We start from the raw sequence: 19,663 nt of genomic DNA, 5'->3' as shown, positions 1-19,663 counted from the left end.
TGTGGTAAAGTCCACAAGTAGCAGGTGACTAAAGGACTCAGTGTCACCCACCCCCAGGCAGACTTTCACAAAGTCCTGAAACAAAAACATTCAACCCAGTGATTCCAGTCCCAATGATTGTTCCGGATCGTCAATATCGAGAAGACTTTGCATCCATTCAACTTTTTTCCCATTCTTTCCATATTTTCCAATCTTCCCATTTCCATTCCCATTGACCCTTCCCTTTGGTGACAATGGTGACGATCACCCATTTCCTCGTACATCTGGCAATGAATTAGCAAATATTAAAGCATCATGGTCATTCTCAAAAAACTGATATTGAAAATTCCCATAAAAATCTTTCAATACTGCCGCATAACGAAAAGCAAATTTATATCCCTTTCGCCACAATACTTCTTAGGCTGAATTAAATTCTCGGTCTCTTCTGATAATTTCTTGACTCAGATCTGCATTAAAAAACCCCTATTATTTTGAACCATCAGTGGAGTCTGATTTTGCCATGTTTTCTGCACCACCAATCGGAGTATCACCTCTCTGTCTTGTTATTTAAAACAGCGAATCAAAACTGCTCGTGGTAATTGGCCTGGAAACGGTTTATTCCTTAACGCTCTGTTCACTCGATCTAATTCCAGTCCATCTTGAACGAATTACCTGCCCTTCACTTCTGGGATCCATTTCTTCAAAACCTTCACCGGATCCGAACCTTCCATATCTTCCGGAAGACCTACTATCTTAACATTATTTCTACGACATTGGTTTTCTAATGAGTCAAACTTCTTCAATAATTCCTTCTTCTGAATCCCCCAATCTACAAAAGGATCTTCCACTATTTCCATTTTTTCTCTATTACGCTCCACTTGACTCTTGCATTCAAGAAAGCCTCCTCAATCTTTTTAAAATGATCTTGCACAGTATCCACTGATCGTGTCCATCTCGTAACATCACTCTTAACTACATTAATATCTTGCTTCATAAAAGTTATTTCTTCACACACAGTGTTCATTTTAGTTTTCATTTCGAAAATCCTTGAGTCATCTGATGAGTCATCTGCATTGACATATTTGCCATATCTTCTATGAGTTGAGCAATCCCTTCCAGAATTGGAAACACAGAATCCAGTCCAGGATCCATCACCTGCCTTTGAGGCTGACCTTCTTTTGCCGCAGTCCCCAGTTCTTCAAATTCTAATGAAGTTGAGCTCTCTTCTTGTTCCAAAGCAGTAGGTCCTCTTCCAGTGCGGCTGCAGGTCTGGACACTCAACAACAGCATGCCTACCTCAACAGTGAGCGACCTCGTCAGTTCACCGTCGCTCAGGCTCCCCCACAGCCCACACCTTCTCCAAAGGTTTGTATACCCTTGACGCACTGCACATGCCCGGTAGGGCCACCGACTGCGCAGGTGCGTCATCTGATGCTACACTGTACCTCTCCTGACCACCAGGCAATGCTGCAGGCTCACGTGCCTGTCCTCGTTCAGCTGGCTCGCCCTCACGCCTGTGTTCACGAGTGCACGAGTCGAAACCGCTGAATTCATCGCTAAGCTAGCGCCGACGAAATACTTAGCCGGGCAGGAATCCTCTGAGGCTTGGAGACTCCAGTCGACAACTCTGTTACTTCAACTTGAACTTGGCCTCAGTTCTTCAACACTTTTGTAAGGTAATTTCTTCTGTAACTGAGTTTTCGATTTTTTCACATTTGCAGCCATTTCGATCCTCCACTATTCCAAAGTCTATAAACAGTATTTTTAATCACTTTTACAACTTTTAAAATCGAGCATTTAATAGTCTAACTGCGAAAGGGTGGAACCACACGTCTACCCTCTGCACCATCTTGTCACAGTATCTGACATAGTTTATGACACTTTTAAACCTTCACATTACTGTGAATGTTGTCTCTCAGTTTCTGTCTCAGTCTACCGTTAATCAACGTTAAACCTTCTCACCCTGTTAACTTGGTGTTAAAGTATCAGCCTAAGTTTACCACACATCACCATTAAACCTTCTCCCCATTGTGAAACCGGTTTTACTGTATCTGCCACAGTTTATCGTACATCACTATTATACCTTCCCACTACTGTGAACTCGGTGTTACAGAGCCTGCCAGTCTACCGTACATCACCAGTAAACCTTCTCGTCAGTGTGAGCCTGGTGTTACTGTATCTGCCACAGTTTAGTGTACATCATCATTAAAAATTCTCCCCAATATGAAGCTGGTGTCCCTTTATTCGCCAAAGGTTATCGTACAGCTCTGTCAAACATTTTCCCCACTATGAACCCAGTGTCACAGTAACTGCCTCAGTTTCCCATACATCACCAATAAAGCTTTTTTTTCCTACTCTGAGCCCAGTATCAACGTATCTACATAGTCTCCTATACATCACCATTAACCTCCTCCCCACTGTGAACCAAGTATCAGTATCTGCCAGTTTATTGTACATCATTTTTAAACCTTCTCACCACTGTAAACCTGGAGTCACAGAATCTGCCTTATTCTACCATACATATCTGTTAAACCTTCTCAGTACTGTGAACACAGTGTCACAGTATCTGCCAAAGTCGTCGACTGTACATCACCGTTAAACATTCTCCCCAAGTTGACCCATTCATCACTGTTTTTTCCACCATTTATCGTACATCACAGTTCAACCTCCCCACTGTAAACTTGGAGTCACAGTATATTCCACAGTTTATTGCACATCACTGATATTCTTTCTCCTCGTTGTGAATGCGGTGTCACCATATCTGCATCAGTCTTCCGTACATCACCATAAACTTTGCACCAATGTGAACCTGGTGTCACTTTATCTGCCACAGTTAATATTACATTACCGTAAAAACTTCTTCCAACTGTGAACCTGGTATCACAGTATCTACCACAGCTTATCATGCATTACTGTTAAACCTTCTCACTACTGAAAACTTGGTGTCAAAGTATCTGCCAAAGTCTACTGTATCTCACCGTTAAATATCCTCCCAACTGTGAACCTGGTGTCACAGTGTCTGATACAGTTTATCGTACATTACTGTTAAACCCACCAGATAAGCTCCAGATAGCGAAAGAGAAGTTCTCGCATCTGCAGGAACTGGGGATCATTCGTCCATCCGACAGTCCTTGGGACTCGCCGCTTCACCTGGTCCCAAAAGCCTCCGATGGCTGGCGCCCCTGCGGAGATTATCGACGGTTTAATGACACGACAGTACCTGACCGTTACCCCATCCCTCACATTCAGGACTTTATGGCCAATCTGCATGGTGTGAGAGTATTCTCCAAGGTCGATCTGGTGTGCGTGTACCATCAAATCCCATTGAACCCAGATGACATCCCCAAAACGTCCATCATCTCCCCCTTCGGCATGTTCGAATTTTTATGCATGCCTTTCAGGCTCAAGAACACCGCCCAGACATAATGCACCTCATGGATACGGTGCGCAGGGATTTGAATTTCGTGTTCATTTATCTGGATGACATTCTTGTCGCTAGCAGAGACTGGGCACAACACAAGTCTCACCTGCACACCCTCTTCTCCCGACTGGCCGAATTCAACCTAATGATCAGCCCGGCCAAATACCAGTTTTGTGCAGAAGAAAATTTGGATGGGATGAAACTAATCCAGAATCCATTGCACAAGATTGGAAAAATTAGATTGAGCGTCTTCAAATACTTGGACGTTTTGACGTCAACAGACTTTGGAGTGGCCACATTTGCTCAGTTACACCATTTTTCTGATGTAAGTGAAGGTGGTTTTGATCCTGTCAGTTACTGAGTCCTGTGAAATAACCCAAGTGCGAGTAGATGGTGGATTTGTAATGGGAAAAGCCAGAGTGGCTCCATTAAAGTCAGTCACCAGACCTTGAATGGAATTGACTGCTGCTATTATGGCGAGCAAAATGGACGCTATGTTAAGAAGAGAATTACAGATGGAGTCCGCAGATCCTGTGTTTTGGACTGATAGAACATCAGTGCTTAAATATATTAATAATGAAATAATGAGGTTTCATCTCTTTGTGACTAACAGAGAGAATGAAAACCTGGACAACAACAAATGGCAGATTTACCACATGACAGAGTTTCACCTGATGAATTCCCATTTACATCCGTGGAAGTTGATTATTTTGGTCCTTTGCAAGTAAAGTGCGGACGAAGTGTTGAAAAACGATATGGAGTTATTTTCACTTGTTTGACTATGAGAGCAATTCATATTGAAGTAGCGTCATTGCTTGACAGAGACTCTTTTATTAATGTTCTTTAGCGTTTTATTCCTAGACATGGTCAAGTAAAAGAATTATGTTCTGATAATGGATCTAACTTTAAAGGAGCTGAACGAGAATTATGAAAAGTTATTCAAAATTGGAATCAACATCAAATTCCTGATGCATTATTTCAGAAAGAAGTTAATTGGATATTTAATCCACCCATAGTTATGGGTGTGGTACGGGTAAGGGTTAGTTGGTTGTGGAGAACGTTTACAAAGGTCTGTACTGGGCAGTACTGGGCAGCAATGCTTAATGTTGTAATGGATGCGGAAGCTCTGGGAAGGGGTAAGGGAGGGACTGGCCAGGAAGTCTGCAGATGCTGGGGCCGAGGGCAATGGACAAACATGCTGGGGAAACTCATGGATAGTTTTGTGAGGAGCAGGTCCTGCATCACCAGTCAAATTGAGTATTTCGAGGAGGTGTCAAAGGAAATAGATGAAGGTAAAGGTGTGTATGCGCTGCACGTGGATTTTAGTAAGGTGCTTGACGAGGTCGTCACGGTGTCCTCATTCAGAATGTCGGGAGGCATGGGATCCATTGAGCCTTGGCTGTATGGATTCAGAATTGGCTTGTCTGCAGAAAACAGAGGGTCGTAGTAGATGGAACAATGACTAGTGGCGCTCGAAAGGGATCTGCTCTGGGACCCCTGCTCTTTGTGATTTTTATGAATGATGATGGGAGTGGAAGGGTGGGTACGTCAGGGGATGACACAGAGGTAGAGATGTTGTAGACAGTATAGAAGGTTGTCATAGGTCATCCAGTTTGCAGAGAAGTGACAGATGGAGTTCAATCCTGTAAATCAGATGTACTTAAACAAGCAACTGGTACAGGTTTATTTCCAGAGTCATTTTCAAGGGCACGAATAACAGTTATTCCAAAGAAGATTGGAGACCCATTAAAAGTAGCTTCATATAGACCAATTTCTTTATTAAATGCGAATTACAAGAACGTGAGGGCAGAGCACTTGATTAATGGCAGGATTATGAACAGTGTGCAGGACAGAGAAATATTTAGATCCTGCTACATAAATCGCTCAATGTTGCTGTGAAAATTGAGAGGGAGTTTAAGATGGTGTATTGTGTGCTGGCTTTCAGGAGTCAGGGGATAAGTTCAAGAACTGAGAGGTAATGTTGCAGATGTATAAAATTCGAGTCAGACCACACTTGGCATATTGTGTGCATTCCTGGGGCGAGAATACCAGAAGTCGTCTAAATAAGGTGAGAGGAGGGAACTTTAGGAAAGATGTGAGGGGTACATTTTATTCACACAGAAAGTAGTGGGTGCCTGGAATGCATTGCCAGGGGTAGTAGCGGAGGCTGGTCCATAAAAGGCATGAAAATTATTTTAATATGGGGACAGGAATAAAAGAAAAACAGAAGGTACTGGTGTGAGGGAGGGAAGGGTAATATCGTTGTGGGGTAGGTTCATATGGGTCAGCTGAAGGGATTCGACCAATCCATCCATGATTTGTCCAGCATCTTGCTGCCATGTCGTGGTGAACCAGGGTGTTGCCTGATGGAGACACGGTGCTCTGAGCTCTGCAGAGATAGATCGTGCTTTTCTCCAAAACACACTTCCTCAGGTAAAGCAGAGGAAGGGGAAAGGCCCTAGTGTGCAGGGGTAGGGAGGGGGGTGAAGGGGGAAGAGTTGGGACCCTCCAAAGTCATCGTGATCAGGCATCGCAGACAGCATCTCTATCACCCATATTTCTCTTCCCAGGAGAAGGAGCGTTCTCAGAGACAAGACACGAGTCCAGAAGAACATTGCAACCCAGCTGATCAGAGGTCGGACAACATCATGATGTCCTGAATCCCTCCCCTTCTTCTCCCTCTGGCCCTGCCAACCCCATTCCCTGCATCTCCCATGTCCCGTCACCCACTCCCCCCCTTCTCCTCTACCCCTCCTCGATCCCAACCCCCTCCTGCTCACCTTGCCCTTCCCTCACACCTATGCCCTAACCCCAGCTCTCCTCCCTTCACCTCCCCTTCCCCCTCCCCCTTTCCCCTTCCAACCTTAACCTAGGGGAAGGAGGGGTCGGGGAAGGGGGTAGGAGAAAGGGGGTAATGGAAGCGGGTAAGGGTAGGAGTAAGGGGTAGGGTTGTGGGTGTGTAGGATTAGGGTGGGGTTAGGGGACAGCATAGGGGAAGAGATAGAGCTAGGGGACGTGGAGAATAGGGGGTATCAGTAGTGTTAAGGTTAGGGTTTGTTAGGGGTTAGAGTTAGGAGTAGGGGAATGGGAAGGGGGAGGGGAGCTGGGAGGCGAGCGGGGGAAGGAAATGGGGAGGGGAATGTAATGGAAGATTTAAACCGTGTTTTATACTCTTGCAGACTTTGCTTCTGCAAGGCTGAGAACCTGCTTGTTTTTTACAATCAGCAGACATAAGCTAAATTCCACCAAGGGGCCAGAGATGCAGTTATCTGACAAGAGGACATCTGTGTACCAAGAACATGTAATCTTTCTACTTGTTTTGGTCACAGACTGTCAGAGGCCTAGCCTTGATGCAAAATAACCATTGTATTCAAAGTGATAAGCTTATATTATTCAATCGAAGCCTAATATGCTAGCTTGCTCGCTTATCTTTCTTACTGTGCTGGGAATTGGTGCTTGGGTAAGCAGTTTTTGGGTAATATAAGCCATGGTCCCGCTGCTGAAGTTTGAGACTCTCTGAGAGGTGGCAACATCTGTCAGCAAGAAGAAGAATTTCTGGAGTCCAGCTAACATCCTGGTCGAGGGAGGTGGAGAAGCTGCTACCGGCGCCCGACAACCTACTACAAGTGTGCAGTCGTTGCCTCGCTTCGGCAGTTGGGACCAGTGCAGGCGTTGATAAGTATAATTGGGAAGGGCTTGCATATTGTAGTTTGAAATCAGCTTTTGAATTTGTAATAAACCTTTGTATAAACTGAACTGCTCTCAGTGCGGGTGTCTATTTTCTTTCGGTAGCTTAAACACTGTGACCAATCTCAAACGAACAAAGTGAGAAGTACAAGTTTATGCAGGACAGGGAACGGGGTGGAGGAAAGGGGAGGTGAACGGAGGAAGCCATCCCTACCCCCTCCCCTCTCCACCCCTTCCCCCACATTATCCCTGCTTATTTTCTCCTCCTTCTAGCAGAAGTCGGGCCTCAGTCCGGCCAGAACCTCCCATGGTTTCAGATCCTCCATTTCAGGAAGTGCCTTAGACGCTCGCTGCATGACAGACATCTTGTCTCTTCATTCATTCTGTACCGTTATTATTAAATTTAAAAATGGTTGGGTTTTTTAAAGCTAGAATCCAAAAGGCTGGTCCAGATAGACAACACAGAATCAGGCCCTTCGGCCCCTCTCTTCTGCTGGCTGAGTTGTAATCAGTCCATATTCCTCTCCCCGTTTTCATTCTTTGCTCCCATCCAGTTCAGGTTGCCTTGTCAATCTCATGGCCTGTGGGAAGAAGCTGCCTGGCTGTCCTGCTTTTATTCCATATCTCCTTCATGATGGCAGGGGGACAGAGATGCTCTGTGCTGGATATCTATGAGTCTATTTACAAATCCCATCCCTGCAAACAATCAGGGGTCGCTTGCCTTGAGGTTCCACCCATGTTACCTCTCCCTCAGCACTCTCTCATCAGAACACTACTGCACCCTCCTTCCCCTCCTCTACCAAGTCTCAGTATCCCGCTGACAATTCCAGTCAGCTGCCATATCAAGACTCTGGCCCATCTAAACCAATGGATCGATCAGCGCCTTCTCCCCTCAAGTGTTCGAGGAATCCACTCTCTCGCAATGTCTTGCTAATGAATGACCTGCATCCTCCTTCCCACTTGGTTCCTCCTGTTATCAGGCACCTGGATAGACCCCACCCTGTTGAAACTACCTGTGTTCTCACTGATCTCTCTGCGCCTCTACCCTCCATCCAAGGGTCTTGGTTGTCTTGTGGGGCTGGTGGAGAACAAAGCACCAACTCAAGGAGATGGGGAGCAGTACAGAGACCCCCAGCTCTAGGAGACAGGGAGAAGCACAAAGATGCCCAACTCTTTCAATCGGATAAAACCTGATCATCAGTTGCAAGGTGAAAGGAACTCTCAGTACTGCTGCACGTGGGGCAGGTTTGGCCCATCCCCACACCTCCACCCTGGCAATTCCCAAAACAGTTTTCCTATTCTTGTGGGGGTCCATGTACGTGGTCAATCAATGGGGACAAGGGTGTAACCAGCATGGCCATCATTGTGTGTGGCTGTGCATGGAACCAAAGTGCAAGAGCACCAAATGGCGCTCTGTGCTGAGGTTCTACCTGGCTCAGGTGTTGCGAAAGATTGGTCTGGCCCTGGTGCCGCACAATGTCCCAGTCAGCAGGGCTTTGCCCCATCACCTTCCAGGGAATGGTTTCATAAACAAACACATTTGACCACAAAGCCATCAGCCAGTGGTCAGCAGAGAATTGCTGACACAGAGACTCTAGGCTTGATGGGATACTGTGGGGTGGTCCACTGAGCAGAGCATCCAGAGACATCCAGGAGGTGTTCCAGAGGGCCAAGGACTCACTGGCCAACACCACCCTTCAGGTACACGCGAGGCCAGAGACACCCACCACTCTCACAGTAGATGCTTCCAGCACAGCAGTAGGGGGCGCACTGGAGCAATTCATTGAAGGGCAATGGCAGCCCCTGGCCTTCTTGAGCAGACACCTCTGGCCACCCGAACTCAACTACAGCACCTTTGGCTGAGAGCAATCGGTGCTGTATCTGGCAGACTGAGGCAGGTAATCTGACCTCAGCTTCACAATGGGGAGAATGTTTCACGGAGATGTACGAAAAACTGTCACAAACGTTGTGACACTGGGTTAACAGCAGTGAGAAGGTTTAACACTAATGTACGATAAACTGTATAAGATAATGTGACACCAGGTTCACAGTCGGGAGACGATTTAATGATAATGAGATAGATACTGTGACAATGGGTTCACAGCAGTGAAAATGTTTAACTGTGATGTACGATAAACTATGGCAGAAGCAGTGACAAATGGTTCACATTGGGGAGAACTTTTAACTTAATGTACGCTAGATATGGCAGATATTGTGACAATGAGTTCACAGTAGTGAGAAGGATTAACGGAGATGTACGGTGGACTGTGCTGGATACTGTGAAACCGGGTACACATTAGTGAGACAGTTTAATAGTGAGGTTCAATGAACTGTGGCAGGTACTGCGACACCGGGTTCACAGTGTGGAGGAGGTGTAAAGGTGACACGTGATAGATATATTGTTGCAGATACAGAGACACAGATTTAACAGTGGGGAGAAATTTTAATGGTGATTTTTGGGAGACTGAAGCAGATACTATTTCACCGGGTTCACTGTGGGGAGAAGGTTTAACGCTGATGTATGGCTGACCGAGATAGATACTGTGAAACTGGGTAAACAGTGGGGAGAGGATTTAGCGGTGATATATGATAGACTGAGGTAGATATTGTGACACCGGGTTCACAGTTGGGAGAAGGTTTATCAGTGATATAAGATAAACTGGGGCAGATACTGTGACACCAGGTTCACAGTGGGAAGGGGGTTTAATGGTGATATACGATTCAATTTTGCAGATACAGTGATACCGATTTCACAGTAGGTTGAAAATTTATCATTAATGTACAATAGACTTAGGCAGATTCTGTGACAGTGGGTTCACATTAGGGAGAAGGTTTAACGGTGATTTTCGGTAGATTGAGACTGATACTATGACACAGGGTTCACAGTAGTGAGAAGGTTTAACAGTGATGTCCGGTAAATGTTGGCAGATACCATGAAAATGAGTTCACCGAAGTGAGAAGGTTTAATATTGATGTACGATTAACTCTGGCTGATACTGTGACACCAGGTTATCAGTTGGGAGAAGGTTTAATGGTGATGTACAGCAGACTGAGGCAGACACAGTTACTCTGGGTTCTCAGTGGGGAGAAGGTTTATCAGTGATGTATGTTAAACTGTGGCAGAAAATCTGACAACAGGTTTCCAGTGGAGATAAGGCTTATCAGTGATGTATGATAAACTGTGGCAGAAAATCTGACAACAGGTTTCCAGTGGGGATAAGGTTTTACGGTGATATAAGATAAACTGTGGCAAATACTGAGACACAAAGTTAACGGAGGTGAGAATGTTTAACAGCGCTGTACGGCAGACTGAGGAAGATACTGTTACACCGAGTTCACAGTCGGGAGAAAGTTTAACGGTGATATACGGAGGAATGAGGAAGATACTGTGTGACCGGGTTCACAGCAGTAGTTAGAAGGTTTAACAGTGATGTACAATAAACTACAGCAGATGGTGTGGCATCAGGTCAACAGTGGGGAAAAGGTTTCATGGTGATGTATGTTATAATGTGGCAAATACTGTGACAATGGAATCAGAGTTGAGAGATGGATCAACGGTGATGTATGGTAGACTGAGACAGATAATTTGACAACAGGTTCACAGTGGGAAGGAGGTTAAACAGTGATACACGATTCAATGTTGCAGATACAGTGATACCTGTTTCACAGTAGTGAGAATGTTTAATACTGATATCCAATAAACTGTGTCAGATACTGTGACATCAGTTTCACAGTAGGGAGAAGGTTTAATGTTGTTGTCCAGTGGCTGAGACAGATACTGAAATGCATGTCCTTCAATGCAAAAAGCAGAGTGACGAGGTAGATGAGCTTAGAGCCTGGATTGGCACTTGGAATTATGATGTGGGGGAAATTAGTGAGACCTGGTTACGGGAGGGACAGGACTGGCAACTCAATATTCCAGAATACAAATGTTTTAGATGTGATAGAATAGGGGGTATAAAAGGGGGAGGAGTTGCTCTACTTGTGAAGGAGGACATTACTGCCGTGAGGTGGCAGGATGGTTTGGAGGGATCGTCCAGTGAGGCAGTTTGGGTGGAATTGAGGGGTGGAGGAGGCATGAGGGCATGAATAGGAGTGTATTATAGACCACCAAATGGGTCAAGAAAATTGGAGGAACAAATTTGTAAGGAGATAGCATATATGTGTAATAAACATCAGGTAGTGATCATGGGAGATTTTAACTTCCCTCACATTGATTGGGATACCCATACAGTAAGAGGGCTGGAAGGGCTAGAGTTTGTCAAATGTGTACAAGATAGTTTTCTTAATCAATACGTAGAGGAACCAACTCAGGACGGTGTAATACTGGATCTCCTGTTAGGGAACGAGATAGGTCAGGTGTCTGAGGTTAATGTTAGAGAACAAATTGAGTCTAGTGATCACAACTCTATTAATTTTAGGGTAGTTTTAGGGAAGAGGAAGGAGGGGCCTAAAGTTGAGGTTCTGGATTGGAGAAAAGCAAATTTCAAAGGAATAAGAATGGATTTGGGGAGTATTGAGTGGGACATGATTTTTTCAGGAAAGGAAATAAATGAAAAATGGAGAATATTCAAAGAAGAAATGTAGAGAGTACAGAGTAGATGTGTCTCAGTGAGGATGAAAGGAAAGGCTGGAAGTCAGACGGAGCCTTGGTTTTCGAGGAATATTAGAAATGTGGTTAGGAGAAAGAGGGAGGTGTACAAGAGGTATAAACAGCAGGGTGATGAGAAATTGAAAGAGGACTTCAAGGAGTGTAGAAAAAAATCTTCAGAAAGAAATTAGAAAGGCCAAAAAGAGGCATGAAGAGGCTTTGGCAGGCAGAGTAAAAATAAATCCAAAGGGTTTCTATAGGTACATTAAAAGTAAAAGATTAGTGAGGGATAGAATTGGACCCCTTGTAGATAGAATTGGACCCCTTGTTAGAAGTCAGAGGAGATGGGGGAAATTTTAAATGATTTATTTTCCTCGGTATTCACTCGGGAAAAAAATATTGTACCAGTTGAAGTAAAGAAAAATAGTGGAGAGGTCATGAATCATATAAGGATAACCGAGGAGGTAGTGATGGCAGTGTTAAAAAAGATAAAGGTGGACAAATCTCTGGGTCTGGACAAAGTATTCCCAAGGACACTCAGGGAGGCTAGTGTACAGATAGTGGGGCCATTAACAGAGATATTTAGGATGTCACTGGTCATGGTGGTAATGCCAGAGGATTGGAGGGTGGCTCATGTTGTTCCGCTGTTTAAGAAAGAGTCCAAATGTTAGCCTGGAAATTATAGACCTGTGAGTCTGACGTCTGTGGTGGGTAAGTTAATGGTAAGTGTTCTGAGGGATGGCATTTACAAATATTTGGAAGAACAGGGATTGATCGGTAGTAGTCAGCATGGTTTTGTCAGGGGTAGATCATGCTTAACAAACATTATAGAGTTTTTCTTGGGGGTTACAAAAAAGATTGATGAATCGAAGACTGTGGATGTTGTCTATTTAGTCTTTAGTCAAGCTTTTGACAAAGTTCGCCATAGGAGGTTAGGCAAAAAGGTAGAGGCATTAGATATAAATAAGGAGGTAGTGAAATGGATTCAGCAATGGTTGGATGGGAGGTATCAGAGAGTAGTGGTAGAAAATTGTTTGTCAAATTGGAGGCCAGTGACTAGTGGAGTTCCTCAGGGATGAGTCCTGGGTCCACTATTGTTTGTTATATATATTAACGATCTGGAAGAAGGGGTAGTGATGTGGATAAGTAAGTTTGCAGATGATACAAAGATTGGTGGTATTATGGACAGTGAAGAAGATTACCATAGCTTAAAAAGAGATATAGGAAAGCTAGAGGAGTGGGCTGAGAAATGGCTGATGGAATTTAATACGGATAAGTGTGAAGTGTTGCATTTTGGAAAGGCAAATCTAATTAGGTCATTTACATTGAATGGTAGACAATTGAGGAGAGCAGAGCAACAAAGGGATTTAGGAGTTATGGTAAATAGTACCCTCAAAGTTGATACTCGGGTAGATAGAGTGGTGAAGAAGGCATTTGGAATGTTGGCCTTCATAAATCGGAGTATTGAATTCAAGAGTTGGGATGTTATGATGAAATTGTACAAGGCATCGGTGAGGCCAAATTTGGAGTACTTTGTGCAGTTTTGGTCACCGAATTATAGGAAAGATATAAACAAAATAGAGAGAGTGCAGAGAAGGTTCACGAGAATGTTGACAGGATTTCAGGGTTTGAGTTACAGAGAAAAGTTGAGCAGCCTGGGGATTTTTTCTCTGGAGCGTAGAAAATTAAGGGGGGATTTGATGGAGGTGTTCAAGATGTTAAAAGGGACAGACAGAGTAAACGTTGATAGGCTTTTTCAATTAAGAGTGGGGGATATTCAAAGCAGAGGCCATGGTTTGAGTTGAAGGGGGAAAATTATAAAGGGAACATGAGGGGGAATTTCTTGACGCAAAGGGTGTTTGGGATGTGGAATAAGCTTCAAACAGAGGTGATTGAAGCAGGGACGTTATTTACATTAAATATAAGACTGGATAATTACATGGAGGGGAGAGGATTGGAGGGGTATGGACCAGGTGCTGGTCAGTGGAACTTGGAGGGTGGGGATTTGTTCAGGCATGAACCAGTGGGGCCACACTGGCCTGTTCTGTGCTGTATATGGTTATATAGCAATGAGAGGTTTAACAGTGTTGTATGATAAAATGTGTCAGATAATGTTTCACTAGGTTCAGAGTGGGGGTAGCTTTAATGGTGATGTATAGTGCATGGAGACAGATAATATGACACCCGGTTCAAAGTGGGGAGGTTTACCAGTGATGTATAATAAACTCTGGCATATACTGTTATACCCAATTCACAGAGGGGATGGGAGACTGAGAGGGATACTGTGAAACCGGGTTCACATTAGTGAGAAGGTTTAACAGTCAGGTTCAGTTAACTGTGGCAGGTAGTGTGACACCAGGTTCACAGTGCGGAAGAGGTTTAAAAGTGACAAGCTAAACAATGTTGCAGATACAGAGACACAGAGTTAACAGTGGGGAGAAATTTTAATGTTGATTTTCAAAAGACTGAGGCAGATATTATTTCACTGGGTTCACAGTGGGGAGAAGGTCTATGGGCTATATAACTTATATTGAGGTGGATACTGTCACATCAGGTTCACAGTGGGGAGAAGGTTTAACGGTGATGTACGGTAACTTGAGATAGATACTGTGACACCAGGTGCACAGTGGGGAATAAGGTTTAACAGTGATGTACGGTAGCCTGAGACAGATACTGTGACACTGTATTCACAGTGGGGAGAAGATTTAATGATGATATACAGTGAATTGAGGTAGATACCATGACTCTAGGTGCACAGTGCGGAGAAGGTTTAATGGTGATGTACGATAAACTGTGGTAGGTACAGTAAAACCGGCCTCACAGTGGGGAAAAGATTTCCTGGTGATTCACGAGAAACTGAGATGCTGGGACATGGACAGGGTTGACGGTGGAGAGAATGTTTAACAGTTCTGTTTGATAAACTGTGACAGAGAAAGTGACACTGTTTTCACTGCTGGGAGAATGTTTAACGGTGATGTACGATAGATGTATGCAGATACTCTGACACCAGCTTCACAGGGGGGAGAATGTTTATCGGTGATGTACGGTGAACTGAGATAGATACTGAGATAATGGGTTCACGGGAGTGAAAATGTTTAACATTAATGTACGATAAACTGTGTCAGATACTGTGACACCAGGTTCGCAGTGGGGAGAATGTTTAACAAGATGTACAATAAACTGTGGCAGATACTGTGACACTAGATTCACAGTGGGTAGGTTTTAACGGTGATGAACAGTAGACTTAGGTAGGTATTGTAACACCAGGTTCACAGGGGGGAGAAGGTTTAACATTGATGTACATTTGAATGAGGCAGAATCTGTGAGACAGGATTCACAGTCATGAGAAAGTTTAACAGTGATGTTCTATAAACTGTGTCAGATACTGTGACAACAAGTTCACAGTGCGAAGAACGTTTAATGGTGATGTACAGTAGACTGGGACAGAAACTGTGACACCGGGCTCAGAGTAGGAAGAATGCTGAAGGTGATGTACAGTTAACTTTGACAGATACTGCTGACACCGGATTCACTGTAGTGAGAAGGTTTAACAGTGATGTACAATAAATTCTGGCCTATACTGTGACATCAGGTTCATAGTGGGGAGAAGGTTTAATGGCGATGTATGGTAGAGGGAGGCAGATACTGTGACACCAGGCTCATTGTATTGTTCATTTACCTTAATTACAACATCTAATTTATATGCTCCATTTTTTTGTGGTAACTTCCAAACATTCCATAAACTTCAATTCTAATCAGATTTTGTTAATTTAAATAGGTCACCACTAAAAGCCTAAATCGTTTGGTCTCTTAAGTACATAGCACAAAATTAAATTCTTTACCTGGGTTTGGTTCAACGGCACTTCAGTCTGCTTCATTATTTTTTCAGTCCCTTGTTTTGTACTTTCTGCTTTGCCCAGTCGATTCGCCTAATGGGCATCCAACTCTATCTTCTCAGCTTGACCCAACGTCTCCTCTGTAAACTTAAGCAAACCAAGGAGACCAAAGTTAAAATTTTCACATTTGCATTTTCAAAAACAAAAATCACGCTGTGACTTGCAGTTTCACATCATAATCCCACTTGCTAAACTTGCAAGCAACTACACCGCATCCTACAGCTGGATAATTGCAAGAGAACTGCTTGGTTAAAGCAAAGATTCCACCCAGACACCCCATTAAAGGCCTCCAAGTTAACAACAGATAGCAACCTGAAAGTTAAATACAAAGACCTGTATCAGGAAGATTAACGGGCTTTTTAAAAAAATTATTTCCACGATTGAAAGAAAACTCCTCAGGGAACACCAGGCTCTTGTTGAACAACTCCTGTTCTATTCCTCAAAATGGATTGAATCTTGATTTCAAGAGGTGTCATTTGGTGAGATTTTTGTCCAGAACAAAGCCTGCCCACACATTCCCTTAAATACCTGCGCAATGCTGGCTCAACTCTGCTCCATGCAAAGCTATCTGAACTTTTCTGAAGAGATAACGGACTTCAGATGCTGGTATGTTGAGTAAAAAACACCCTAATACTTCACTGAACAACACAGCTCTCTCTGAAAATCAACAAGAACATTTCTGAACAGTAATTATTTACCTTTCAAGCACCAAACCTGGTGAACTTTATATATGTTAAATTCTGTGCACAGTATAAGAATGGCCTGCAACCAGTGAACTTGGAGGAATGAGAAGTGAGATTGGACTGTGAACCAAAGAACTTTTCTGAACTTACACACAGGTGCACTTAGAATTAGAAGGGGGGTAAGTTAGGTAAAGTAAGTAAGTTAAAGTGTAATTCTGTTTTCATGTTAAAAGATAATTAAAATCAACTTTTGTTTAAGTAACCATTTGTCTTGGTGAATATCTATTGCTGTGGGTTTTGGGATCTTCTGCTCTCATAACACAGCAGAACAACCCGAATTCTTTCGGTTATGATAATGGTCCATAAATGAGCCCCGGCATCTTTTGAAATTTTTATTTGACTCTTTAATAATTTTTTGTAATTTTCAACAAGACATAATATCATTTAACTGTTGTGTTTGTGTTATTAGAGAATTCCCTTTCCATTCAAACTGAATTAGAGTTTTGGGTGCCGTATTTGAGAAAAGATGTGCTGGTGTTGGAGAAGGCCAGAGATGATTTACTGGAATGATATCAGGAATGAAAGGGTTAGTGTATGAGGAACAATTGTCGACTCTTCGACTGTACTAGTTGGAGTACAGAAGGATAAGGGGGACCTCAGAGCCATTTCAAATGCTGGAAGGCCTGTTCAGAGTCCATTTGGCAAAGATGTTTCCCATGGTGGAGGATGCTTGGACAAGAGAGCATAATTCAGGATAAAAGGGTGTCAATTTAAAACTGATGTGGTAGAATTGATTTTGTCAGTGGGTCATGAATCTGTGGAAATGAGGTAATTGGGTGTATTTAAGACAGAGATTGACAGGTATTTGATTCATCAAAGAATCAAGGGTTAAAGGGAGAAAGTTGGGCCGTGGGCCGACTTCTGCTCCTATATCTTGTAATCTATATCCTGCTGGAGACCTAGTCAACCTTCCTCTTGTATTCCATTCTTAGAAAACAGTCTGCATCATGAGTTTATGTCATGTGAACACATTTTCGAATGAATCCCACGTTATAAGTGACCCACACTCCTCCGGGACATTTGCTCTCATGTTCTGCCATTTTAGCCAATTCAATGAGGTAGCTAAAGACAGCTGCGTTTCTCTCAATGCAAATTCTACATTGACACGACTACAGCTTCCTCATTTTAAAAATTAGTGTCCAGCTGCTCAAATGAAATTTCTTGCTTCTTTGTTTGAAAGGGAATAATTGCCATGGGTTAAAATTATATCAAATAAAATAAAAGAGAGGAAAAGCAGAAGAATTTATATCTAGGTGGGAATCGAAATTAATGGTTGGTGATAAAGATACACCATTGTTGAAACATTTGATTAATATATGGAATAAAATAAATGATGAAATTGGTTTAAGTGGATGTACATCACCCAGAATGGCTTTGATTCAAAATCTTCGCCTCTTTTTCAAAGGATCATCAATTTCTGGATAGCTGGTTTCGTAAGGGGATTATAAATGTTGAAGATTGTTATGAAAGGGGTCAATTAATGTTATTTGAGCAACTGAGAAATAAATATCATATAACTCAAAGCAATTTTTTTTGCTATTTCCACCCAAGAGCATATTTGAAGGATAAGTTAGGACCAACCATGTTGTACTGAAATAGAAATTCCTTATAAAGAGGAATTGTTAAAAAATTTACTTCGATGTGTTCATAAGTCCAGACAAAGGTGGGAAATGGATCTGAATATTGTAATTGATTGGCAGATATGGGTAAATCCATATAAGGATCTCAATGTAAGATATAAATTAGTTTAGTATAATTGTTTTTACAACAGTCACGTAGCAAATGTCAGCAAGGAATTTATCTGAAAGCTGCACCTAGAGTCAAGTAACTCGCACTTGGATTTGAAAAGCTCTACAGGAAGCTGATTTGGAAACAGAGATCATGTGATCCAGGGGAGTTGTATTAATTCACTTCAACTCAGCAGTCTGGAACTAGTGTCCAGCGTTCCACACTGCAGCAGTGAGGACGGAATTCACAACTAGTTTTTCTTCTACAGTTACTTCTTACACCAGAGAAAATGAATAGACTAAAATCAGAATTATCAGATCAATGTTTGAGGTGTGGTGAAGATGTCGCAACTTTCTTGCATTCAACTTAGCTTTGTCCTAATGCAAGATCTTTTTGGGGAAAATTACAAATTTTGTGGAACAAGTTACAGGTGTTGTTTTTCCGCAAAATTCAACTTTATTTTTATTAGGAAATATTGAAGGAATAAGGCCCAAATTAAAACTATTAATATATCAATTGAAATTTGTTAAATTAGCATTTGCGGTGATGAGGAAATGTATTGCACTTACTTGGAAATCAGATATATTTTTAGAGATGCCAAGATGACATGCAAACATTCAAAATTGTATTCCTTTAGTAAAAATTACATTTAAGTTGAGAAATATATACTCGATGCTTTTGCAAATTTAGCACCTGAATATTCAAATATTAAGCTTCAATTTGTAATAATGCCCTTTCCATCCCTCTAGATATGTAAGAATCTCCTCTAAGTGGTAAAATTTTTATTTTTATTTAGATGTGTTAGATTTCCTCGCCACCGTGAACTCTGGGGAAGTGGAGGACTAACACAGGGCACCTGAAAACAGGAAGACCACACCCCATCAACATCTGAGAAGCAGAGGATTCATTCCACGAGTCAGTGACCATGGAAGCAGACCAGTGAGGGGTTTTGCAGCTGAAGGACCCACATAGGTGGCAGGCTGTTGGTGACTTGAGGAGAGGAACCCATGCAGGCTATGGGCTTCCGGACAAAGTAGTCAAGGAACTCACACTAGGCTATGGATTGCTAGAGACTGGTTCAAAACTGGCTAAAAGTGTATCAGGTATCAGACTTGGGATACGAGTGGGTGCGAAATGGTTCCTAATCGTGTCAGAGGTTAAAAAGTGGAGCTCCCATTGCAAATGACTTGGATTGGTCTGTGAGCATTGAAAGAGAATCCACAGACCCTCAGTGACTTGGCCCAGGGTTTGGGATGGTTGGGTGGGGGGGGGGTGGAGAGCATTACTCTCTTTTGCTTCTTTCTCAGACTACAAGAGTCATTTCAGCAATTTCTGCCAATGGTGAATCTGTCTACCTGACAGCAGGAAAAAAGCAATTTTATGTGATATGACACTTTAATTACATGACAGTAAATTGTCTCCTGAATGAGAGAGAGAGTTTCACGTTTCAACTATTACAAACTCCACTCACCAGAACTCACTGTATACCTCTTCCCACTTTTAGTTTGCAAGGACACCATTGGTTTTATCACAACTCCTCCAATGATTATACATTTTACATTGTATATAAATATGTTTTTGAAAGAGATGGATTGTAGGAGTCGTGTAGGTCACAAAC

The 19,663-nt window shown here is 42.8% G+C and overlaps 2 long non-coding RNA genes across 2 annotated transcripts in view; both read left to right on the top strand.

Annotated features, from left to right (window-relative positions):
- LOC138745276 (uncharacterized) overlaps positions 1-19,663 on the top strand; it is a 342,228-nt gene that overhangs the window by 193,059 nt on the left and 129,506 nt on the right. The gene's annotated exons all lie outside the window — the stretch shown is intronic.
- Positions 1,155-19,232, top strand: LOC138745273 (uncharacterized). The gene is made up of 4 exons (XR_011346122.1): positions 1,155-1,655; positions 5,971-6,035; positions 6,580-7,079; positions 18,842-19,232. It is a non-coding gene; the product is annotated as an uncharacterized lncRNA (long non-coding RNA).

This window comes from Narcine bancroftii, chromosome 11 (assembly GCF_036971445.1).
Source record: "Narcine bancroftii isolate sNarBan1 chromosome 11, sNarBan1.hap1, whole genome shotgun sequence".
Classification (NCBI taxonomy): Eukaryota; Metazoa; Chordata; class Chondrichthyes; order Torpediniformes; family Narcinidae; genus Narcine; species Narcine bancroftii.
This window is presented reverse-complemented; position numbering and strand designations above follow the sequence as displayed.